The sequence below is a fragment of the Salmo trutta genome, chromosome 12 (genome assembly GCF_901001165.1).
Source record: "Salmo trutta chromosome 12, fSalTru1.1, whole genome shotgun sequence".
Classification (NCBI taxonomy): Eukaryota; Metazoa; Chordata; class Actinopteri; order Salmoniformes; family Salmonidae; genus Salmo; species Salmo trutta.
The window spans coordinates 41,242,070-41,249,576 of NC_042968.1; the positions used below are offsets into that span (position 1 = coordinate 41,242,070).

General features: G+C 43.8%; 1 long non-coding RNA gene across 1 annotated transcript; it reads left to right on the plus strand.

The window, feature by feature from the left end:
* The first annotated feature begins 4,489 nt into the window (after positions 1 to 4,489).
* LOC115202716 (uncharacterized) lies at positions 4,490 to 6,427 on the plus strand. The gene is made up of 3 exons (XR_003880026.1): positions 4,490 to 4,550; positions 6,099 to 6,105; positions 6,384 to 6,427. It is a non-coding gene; the product is annotated as an uncharacterized LOC115202716 (long non-coding RNA).
* Positions 6,428 to 7,507: the final 1,080 nt, after the last annotated feature.

Genomic DNA, 7,507 nt, shown 5'->3' on the forward strand with positions numbered 1-7,507 from the left:
TGTCTGGACAGCATGCTGTAGATGAGATAGAGGATGTAGTTTGTTGTCTGGACAGCATGCTGTAGATGAGATAGAGGATGTAGTTTGTTGTCTGGACAGCATGCTGTAGAGGAGATAGAGGATGTAGTTTGTTGTCTGGACAGCATGCTGTAGATGAGATAGAGGATGTAGTTTGTTGTCTGGACAGCATGCTGTGGAGGAGATAGAGAATGTAGTTTGTTGTCTGGACAGCATGCTGTAGAGGAGATAGAGGATGTAGTTCGTTGTCTGGACAGCATGCTGTAGATGAGATAGAGGATGTAGTTTGTTGTCTGGACAGCATGCTGTAGATGAGATAGAGGATGTAGTTTGTTGTCTGGACAGCATGCTGTAGATGAGATAGAGGATGTAGTTTGTTGTCTGGACAGCATGCTGTAGAGGAGATAGAGGATGTAGTTTGTTGTCTGGACAGCATGCTGTAGATGAGATAGAGGATGTAGTTGTAGACAGCATGCTGTAGAGGAGATAGAGGATGTAGTTTGTTGTCTGGACAGCATGCTGTAGATGAGATAGAGGATGTAGTTTGTTGTCTGGACAGCATGCTGTAGATGAGATAGAAGATGTAGTTTGTTGTCTGGACAGCATGCTGTAGAGGAGATAGAGGATGTAGTTTGTTGTCTGGACAGCATGCTGTAGATGAGATAGAGGATGTAGTTGTAGACAGCATGCTGTAGAGGAGAAAGAGGATGTAGTTTGTTGTCTGGACAGCATGCTGTAGATGAGATAGAGGATGTAGTTTGTTGTCTGGACAGCATGCTGTAGATGAGATAGAGGATGTAGTTTGTTGTCTGGACAGCATGCTGTAGATGAGATAGAGGATGTAGTTTGTTGTCTGGACAGCATGCTGTAGAGGAGATAGAGGATGTAGTTTGTTGTCTGGACAGCATGCTGTAGATAGAGGATGTAGTTTGTTGTCTGAACAGCATGCTGTAGATGAGATAGAGGATGTAGTTTGTTGTCTGGACAGCATGCTGTAGATGAGATAGAGGATGTCGTTTGTTGTCTGGACAGCATGCTGTAGATGAGATAGAGGATGTAGTTTGTTGTCTGGACAGCATGCTGTAGATGAGATAGAGGATGTAGTTTGTTGTCTGGACAGCATGCTGTAGAGGAGCTAGAGGATGTAGTTTGTTGTCTGGACAGCATGCTGTAGATGAGATAGAGGATATAGTTTGTTGTCTGGACAGCATGCTGTAGAATAGAAAGGATGTAGTTTGTTGTCTGGACAGCATCCTATAGATGAGACAGAGGATGTAGTTTGTTGTCTGGACAGCATGCTGTAGAGGAGATAGAGGATGTAGTTTGTTGTCTGGACAGCATGCTGTAGATGAGATAAAGGATGTAGTTTGTTGTCTGGACAGCATGCTGTAGATGAGATAGAGGATGTAGTTTGTTGTCTGGACAGCATGCTGTAGAGGAGATAGAGGATGTAGTTTGTTGTCTGGACAGCATGCTGTAGATGAGATAGAGGATGTAGTTGTAGACAGCATGCTGTAGAGGAGATAGAGGATGTAGTTTGTTGTCTGGACAGCATGCTGTAGATGAGATAGAGGATGTAGTTTGTTGTCTGGACAGCATGCTGTAGAGGAGATAGAGGATGTAGTTTGTTGTCTGGACAGCATGCTGTAGATAGAGGATGTAGTTTGTTGTCTGGACAGCATGATGTAGAGGAGACAGAGGATGTAGTTTGTTGTCTGGACAGCATGCTGTAGATGAGATAGAGGATGTAGTTTGTTGTCTGGACAGCATGCTGTAGATAGAGGATGTAGTTTGTTGTCTGGACAGCATGCTGTAGATAGAGGATGTAGTTTGTTGTCTGGACAGCATGCTGTAGAGGAGACAGAGGATGTAGTTTGTTGTCTGGACAGCATGCTGTAGATGAGATAGAGGATGTAGTTTGTTGTCTGGACAGCATGCTGTAGCTGAGATAGAGGATGTAGTTTGTTGTCTGGACAGCATGCTGTAGATGAGATAGAGGATGTAGTTTGTTGTCTGGACAGCATGCTGTAGATGAGATAGAGGATGTAGTTTGTTGTCTGGACAGCATGCTGTAGATGAGATAGAGGATGTAGTTTGTTGTCTGGACAGCATGCTGTAGATGAGATAGAGGATGTAGTTGTAGACAGCATGCTGTAGAGGAGATAGAGGATGTAGTTTGTTGTCTGGACAGCATCCTATAGATGAGACAGAGGATGTAGTTTGTTGTCTGGACAGCATGCTGTAGAGGAGATAGAAGATGTAGTTTGTTATCTGGACAGCATGCTGTAGATGAGATAGTGGATGTAGTTTGTTGTCTGGACAGCATGCTGTAGAGGAGATAGAGGATGTAGTTTGTTGTCTGGACAGCATGCTGTAGATGAGATAGAGGATGTAGTTTGTTGTCTGTACAGCATGCTGTAGAGGAGATAGAGGATGTAGTTTGTTGTCTGGACAGCATGCTGTAGATAGAGGATGTAGTTTGTTGTCTGGACAGCATGATGTAGAGGAGACAGAGGATGTAGTTTGTTGTCTGGACAGCATGCTGTAGATGAGATAGAGGATGTAGTTTGTTGTCTGGACAGCATGCTGTAGATGAGATAGAGGATGTAGTTTGTTGTCTGGACAGCATGCTGTCGATGAGATAGAGGATGTAGTTTGTTGTCTGGACAGCATGCTGTAGATGAGATAGAAGATGTAGTTTGTTGTCTGGACAGCATGCTGTAGATGAGATAGAGGATGTAGTTTGTTGTCTGGACAGCATGCTGTAGATGAGATAGAGGATGTAGTTTGTTGTCTGGACAGCATGCTGTAGATGAGATAGAGGATGTAGTTTGTTGTCTGGACAGCATGCTGTAGATGAGATAGAGGATGTAGTTTGTTGTCTGGACAGCATGCTGTAGATGAGATAGAGGATGTAGTTTGTTGTCTGGACAGCATGCTGTAGAGGAGATAGAGCATGTAGTTGTAGACAGCATGCTGTAGAGGAGATAGAGGATGTAGTTTGTTGTCTGGACAGCATGCTGTAGCTGAGATAGAGGATGTAGTTTGTTGTCTGGACAGCATGCTGTAGATGAGATAGAGGATGTAGTTTGTTGTCTGGACAGCATGCTGTAGATGAGATAGAGGATGTAGTTTGTTGTCTGGACAGCATGCTGTAGATAGAGGATGTAGTTTGTTGTCTGGACAGCATGATGTAGAGGAGACAGAGGATGTAGTTTGTTGTCTGGACAGCATGCTGTAGATGAGATAGAGGATGTAGTTTGTTGTCTGGACAGCATGCTGTCGATGAGATAGAGGATGTAGTTTGTTGTCTGGACAGCATGCTGTAGATGAGATAGAAGATGTAGTTTGTTGTCTGGACAGCATGCTGTAGATGAGATAGAGGATGTAGTTTGTTGTCTGGACAGCATGCTGTAGATGAGATAGAGGATGTAGTTTGTTGTCTGGACAGCATGCTGTAGATGAGATAGAGGATGTAGTTTGTTGTCTGGACAGCATGCTGTAGATGAGATAGAGGATGTAGTTTGTTGTCTGGACAGCATGCTGTAGATGAGATAGAGGATGTAGTTTGTTGTCTGGACAGCATGCTGTAGATGAGATAGAGCATGTAGTTGTAGACAGCATGCTGTAGAGGAGATAGAGGATGTAGTTTGTTGTCTGGACAGCATCCTATAGATGAGACAGAGGATGTAGTTTGTTGTCTGGACAGCATGCTGTAGATAGAGGATGTAGTTTGTTGTCTGGACAGCATGCTGTCGATGAGATAGAGGATGTAGTTTGTTGTCTGGACAGCATGCTGTAGATGAGATAGAGGATGTAGTTTGTTGTCTGGACAGCATGCTGTAGCTGAGATAGAGGATGTAGTTTGTTGTCTGGACAGCATGCTGTAGATAAGATAGAGGATGTAGTTTGTTGTCTGGACAGCATGCTGTAGATGAGATAGAGGATGTAGTTTGTTGTCTGGACAGCATGCTGTAGATGAGATAGAGGATGTAGTTTGTTGTCTGGACAGCATGCTGTAGATGAGATAGAGCATGTAGTTGTAGACAGCATGCTGTAGAGGAGATAGAGGATGTAGTTTGTTGTCTGGACAGCATGCTGTAGATGAGATAGAGGATGTAGTTTGTTGTCTGGACAGCATGCTGTAGATGAGATAGAGGATGTAGTTTGTTGTCTGGACAGCATCCTATAGATGAGACAGAGGATGTAGTTTGTTGTCTGGACAGCATGCTGTAGATAGAGGATGTAGTTTGTTGTCTGGACAGCATGCTGTCGATGAGATAGAGGATGTAGTTTGTTGTCTGGACAGCATGCTGTAGATGAGATAGAGGATGTAGTTTGTTGTCTGGACAGCATGCTGTAGCTGAGATAGAGGATGTAGTTTGTTGTCTGGACAGCATGCTGTAGAGGAGATAGAGGATGTAGTTTGTTGTCTGGACAGCATGCTGTAGATGAGATAGAGGATGTAGTTTGTTGTCTGGACAGCATGCTGTAGATGAGATAGAGGATGTAGTTTGTTGTCTGGACAGCATGTTGTAGATGAGATAGAGCATGTAGTTGTAGACAGCATGCTGTAGAGGAGATAGAGGATGTAGTTTGTTGTCTGGACAGCATGCTGTAGATGAGATAGAGGATGTAGTTTGTTGTCTGGACAGCATTCTGTAGATGAGATAGAGGATGTAGTTTGTTGTCTGGACAGCATCCTATAGATGAGACAGAGGATGTAGTTTGTTGTCTGGACAGCATGCTATAGAGAGGATAGAGGATGTAGTTGTAGACAGCATGCTGTAGAGGAGATAGAGGATGTAGTTTGTTGTCTGGACAGCATCCTATAGATGAGACAGAGGATGTAGTTTGTTGTCTGGACAGCATGCTGTAGAGGAGATAGAGGATGTAGTTGTAGACAGCATGCTGTAGAGGAGATAGAGGATGTAGTTTGTTGTCTGGACAGCATGCTGTAGATGAGATAGAGGATGTAGTTGTAGACAGCATGCTGCAGAGGAGATGGAGGATGTAGTTTGTTGTCTGGACAGCATGCTGTAGATGAGATAGAGGATGTAGTTTGTTGTCTGGACAGCATGCTGTAGATGAGATAGAGGATGTAGTTGTAGACAGCATGCTGTAGAGGAGATAGAGGATGTGGTTTGTTGTCTGGACAGCATGCTGTAGATGAGATAGAGGATGTAGTTTGTTGTCTGGACAGCATGCTGTAGATGAGATAGAGGATGTAGTTTGTTGTCTGGACAGCATGCTGTAGAGGAGATAGAGGATGTAGTTTGTTGTCTGGACAGCATGCTGTAGATGAGATAGAGGATGTAGTTGTAGACAGCATGCTGTAGAGGAGATAGAGGATGTAGTTTGTTGTCTGGACAGCATGCTGTAGATGAGATAGAGGATGTAGTTGTAGACAGCATGCTGTAGAGGAGATAGAGGATGTAGTTTGTTGTCTGGACAGCATGCTGTAGAGGAGATAGAGGATGTAGTTTGTTTTCTGGACAGCATGCTGTAGATGAGATAGAGGATGTAGTTGTAGACAGCATGCTGTAGAGGAGATAGAGGATGTAGTTTGTTGTCTGGACAGCATGCTGTAGATGAGATAGAGGATGTAGTTTGTTGTCTGGACAGCATGCTGTAGATGAGATAGAGGATGTAGTTTGTTGTCTGGACAGCATGCTGTAGAGGAGATAGAGGATGTAGTTTGTTGTCTGGACAGCATGCTGTAGATGAGATAGAGGATGTAGTTGTAGACAGCATGCTGTAGAGGAGATAGAGGATGTAGTTTGTTGTCTGGACAGCATGCTGTAGATGAGATAGAGGATGTAGTTTGTTGTCTGGACAGCATGCTGTAGAGGAGATAGAGGATGTAGTTTGTTGTCTGGACAGCATGCTGTAGAGGAGATAGAGGATGTAGTTCGTTGTCTGGACAGCATGCTGTTGATAAGATAGAGGATGTAGTTTGTTGTCTGGACAGCATGCTGTAGAGGAGATAGAGGATGTAGTTTGTTGTCTGCACAGCATGCTGTAGATGAGATAGAGGATGTAGTTTGTTGTCTGGACAGCATGCTGTAGAGGAGATAGAGGATGTAGGTTGTTGTCTGGACAGCATGCTGTAGATGAGATAGAGGATGTAGTTGTAGACAGCATGCTGTAGAGGAGATAGAGGATGTAGTTTGTTGTCTGGACAGCATGCTGTAGATGAGATAGAGGATGTAGGTTGTTGTCTGCACAGCATGCTGTAGATGAGATAGAGGATGTAGTTGTAGACAGCATGCTGTAGAGGAGATAGAGGATGTAGTTTGTTGTCTGGACAGCATGCTGTAGAGGAGATAGATGGTGTAGTTCGTTGTCTGGACAGCATGCTGTAGATGAGATAGAGGATGTAGTTTGTTGTCTGGACAGCATGCTGTAGAGGAGATAGAGAATGTAGTTTGTTGTCTGGACAGCATGCTGTAGATGAGATAGAGGATGTAGTTTGTTGTCTGGACAGCATGCTGTAGAGGAGATAGAGGATGTAGTTTGTTGTCTGCACAGCATGCTGTAGATGAGATAGAGGATGTAGTTTGTTGTTTGGACAGCATGCTGTAGAGGAGATAGAGGATGTAGTTTGTTGTCTGGACAGCATGCTGTAGATGAGATAGAGGATGTAGTTGTAGACAGCATGCTGTAGAGGAGATAGAGGATGTAGTTTGTTGTCTGGACAGCATGCTGTAGATGAGATAGAGGATGTAGTTTGTTGTCTGGACAGCATGCTGTAGATGAGATAGAGGATGTAGTTTGTTGTCTGGACAGCATGCTGTAGATGAGATAGAGGATGTAGTTTGTTGTCTGGACAGCATGCTGTAGATGAGATAGAGGATGTAGTTTGTTGTCTGGACAGCATGCTGTAGATGAGATAGAGGATGTAGTTTGTTGTCTGGACAGAATGTTGTAGATGAGATAGAGGATGTAGTTTGTTGTCTGGACAGCATGCTGTAGAGGAGATAGAGGATGTAGTTTGTTGTCTGGACAGCATGCTGTAGAGGAGATAGAGGATGTAGTTTGTTGTCTGGACAGCATGCTGTAGATGAGATAGAGGATGTAGTTGTAGACAGCATGCTGTAGAGGAGATAGAGGATGTAGTTTGTTGTCTGGACAGCATGCTGTAGATGAGATAGAGGATGTAGTTTGTTGTCTGGACAGCATGCTGTAGATGAGATAGAGGATGTAGTTTGTTGTCTGGACAGCATGCTGTAGATGAGATAGAGGATGTAGTTTGTTGTCTGGACAGCATGCTGTAGATGAGATAGAGGGTGTAGTTTGTTGTCTGGACAGCATGCTGTAGATGAGATAGAGGATGTAGTTTGTTGTCTGGACAGAATGTTGTAGATGAGATAGAGGATGTAGTTTGTTGTCTGGACAGCATGCTGTAGATGAGATAGAGGATGTAGTTTGTTGTCTGGACAGAATGTTGTAGATGAGATAGAGGATGTAGTTTGTTGTCTGGACAGCA